This window comes from Podarcis cretensis (genome assembly GCF_951804945.1).
Source record: "Podarcis cretensis genome assembly, chromosome: 10".
NCBI lineage: Eukaryota > Metazoa > Chordata > Lepidosauria > Squamata > Lacertidae > Podarcis > Podarcis cretensis.
In genome coordinates, this window is record NC_137179.1 from 28,104,312 (window position 1) to 28,107,492 (window position 3,181).

Here is a 3,181-nt window from a genome sequence, read left to right on the forward strand (position 1 = left end):
TTGTGTGATTGCCCTGCTGTCGATTCTAGTTTGGGGGCCTTATGAGGCGGTAAGTCTTGCCCACATTAACCACTCGGTAAGCTGGCCATCTATATTAGTAACTCATGGCTGGTAACATTGACAGCCTCTCCAGGTGCTGTTTTTATTGTGCATTCATGATGATTTGTGCTCATGATGGTATTGGGAGAGTTATACATGATCCCACTGTTTGTGCCTGCAAAAATTGGGGGCGAACATACTGCTTCATTTCCAATTGGTGCATGTCCCATACTGCTGCAATCCTGCAACTTATCATACCACAAATATTCCAGGGTTTGTTCTGCTTTTGCTACATTGTGACACAAGATTCCACACCACCCCCTGATGGCAATATTGCAGTAACACAGGGGAGGCATCACAACTAATAAAATGGAATGATGGATGGATGGACCCACCAATACATACACATACCAACCAATAATGCATTATTATTGCATCAATGGCATGTTGCAGAATATACCCTTAAAAAGGAGAAGTGTGAAGTGCATTGAGTAAGGAAGGTGTTCCTACTGAACAAGTTTCCCATGGGTGGGGCTGTCTTTTTAGGAACAGCTTGCCTTTCCAGATTTAAACTTCAGATTTATTTTCCAAGTGTTGTTTACATATTTTGAAAGAGTTTTGAAAGAGTTTGGGTGTGATTTGATAGGAGCTTCTTTTTCATAAATAAATGAAACCCATTCATTATTGGGGAGTAAGAAAGCTGGCTGTTTATTGATGCAAAGCACCATTCCTTTCCCCATGTTCCATTTAAGACTGGAATCTGGTTTGTAATCTGCATCTCAGATTAACCTCAGGACCTCTCTGGATGAGATGCGATGAAAGCAGTCGAGTTCCCAGTAAACACACTAGCACAGACCTCAAGACTAAGGAAATGCCGTGTCTTCAGTTACTGTATATCCAGACCTGGCTACTGCAACATGTTCATTAAGGAGGCTATTTTATAACTTCCCTGCGCTGTCATTTTGGCAGGAGGCAATTCCAGAGAAAGCACTTACACCCCAGTTATTAAACTTGGCCTGGGGCCATCTTTGTTGTCTGTCCCAGGCAAAAGTTTGCCCCATTTACCCAAGTTGTGAGGGGTTAGAAGTTAGTTCTGCTAGTTAAGTATTGTGTTTGCTTTTCTACTCTAGGTGTTTCCATTGTTTGATTTGATTTCTGCAGTTTTTATTGCTACTGGGTTAGGGCTTCCCTGGCTTTTTATAGCTGTAATTGTTTTACTGCTGTAACATCATCCTGTAACACTGCTTTTATGGATTGTGGTTGCTGCTGCCTTTATACACTGCTAGAAAGGCAGGGTATAAAATCTTTTCCGTTAGTTAACAAATTGGCCTACACAGCACCCAGTGGAAACAGCTAGATGAACTATCTTCTAAGTCACTCAGACAAATTACATTAAGCCAGCCAAGGGAGTCTTACGGTGAGCTTCTGCCTCCTTAAAGAGGCACAGGTTATATCATGCGACTTCTGGAAATGGTCTAGGGCAGATGTGGAGAAACTCAAGCCCAGCAATGCTGTCCACCAGGCCTCTCTTATCTGACCCATATGACTCTCCCCAGCCCATACACCTACACACCAGGCCTACTTCATGTGCTTCTTTAAGTGTTTTACCTGGTTGCGATGTGTCCTTGGAATTCTGACAATGCCTCTTGGTTGCCTGGGTGGCAGATAGAGAGGGGCATGTGTAGAAACTAGCCTAGTGCAGAAAACTACTTGACTCTGGCGCCACCTGCTGTTAGTCTCCCAGCCTTCTGCCCTACCAGTCCCAATGGGCACGTCTGGAAGTTGCAAGGGGTGAAAAATGCAGCAGGAGGAGAGGTCCCTGGTGTCTGGGTTTTGGAGCTCCTTATTTGGAGCTCCTTTCCAGGTGCAAAGCAAATTGCTGGTTTAATAACCAACTAAGTCTGAATGACATAGGACCGGGATATTAGATGAACCACCTCCTTCCGTGTAAGCCTGCCTGCTCACTGCATTCACCATCTGGCTTGCCTCAGAGACAAATTTGGCTGGGATGCAGAGTAAGTTTTTCTCTGTTTTTTCTAATTCACAAGGCAGAACTTCCTTCCTGCCTTGTGAAGTTTGGTTGGTCCTTTCTTTTACAGTATTTAGGCAGGCTGTAAATACTGTTTTTCCAAGCGTTTGATCTGCCCTTCCTTCTGATGCTTTAACTGTGTTGGCAACCCTCAATATAATGGGTGATTTCCCAACATCTGGAAAAAATAAGAATAGTAAGAGAAACAAGAATTCAGAGGGCTGGACAGGAACTGCTCAAGTTCCACCAAGCACGAGAGTTATCTATGCGGCCAAGTAATCAGAGAGTTTCAATATCACCACCCACTCCAGGTCACTTATTAGTGTCCATTACTCCTACAGATAAGTTATAACAAAATGGAGATATTTGTTAAAGCCCTTTCCAGGTCCCTCCCTCCTGAAACGTTTTAGAGCATTTTTAAGTGATTGGTTTTATTGACAGTTTATTTGGATCCCACATTCTAGCTCTGCACAGGGTAGTTGGCCTGCTCTCCCCCCCTATTGTTCAGCCCGGACACTAAGGTCCAGCTCCAAGGGCCTTTTGGCAGTTTCCTCACTGCAAGAAGTGAAGTTACAGGGAGCCTGGCAGAGGGCCTTCTTGATATTGGCACCCACCCTGTTGAACACCCTCCCATCAGATGTCAAGGAAATAAACAACTATCTGACTTTTAGAAGACATTTGAAAAGGTAGTCCTGTTTAGGGAAGTTTTTAATGCTTGATGTTTTATTGTATTTTAAATATTTTGTTGGAAGCTGCCCAGAGTGGCTTGGGAAAGCCAGCCAAATGGGTGGGGTATAAACAATACATTATTGTTGTTGTTGTTGTGGAAAAGGTCAGGGATAGCTGATCTGAGCATTTTTCCATGGAAAATACAGCAAGCAAGCAATTACAATCATTTTGCCACTATCCGTCTGAAAAAGACTTGAACAGTAAGTTTGCAACATTAAACTGCGTTCTTGAATCAGGTAGGTAGCAGTGTTGGTCTGACGCAGTCAAAAGATTAAAAAAAAAATTGTCCAGTAGCCCCTTAGAGACCAACTAAGTTTGTTCTTGGTATAAGCTTTCGTGCATGCACAGGAAAGCTTACACCAAGAACAAACTTAGTTGGTTTCT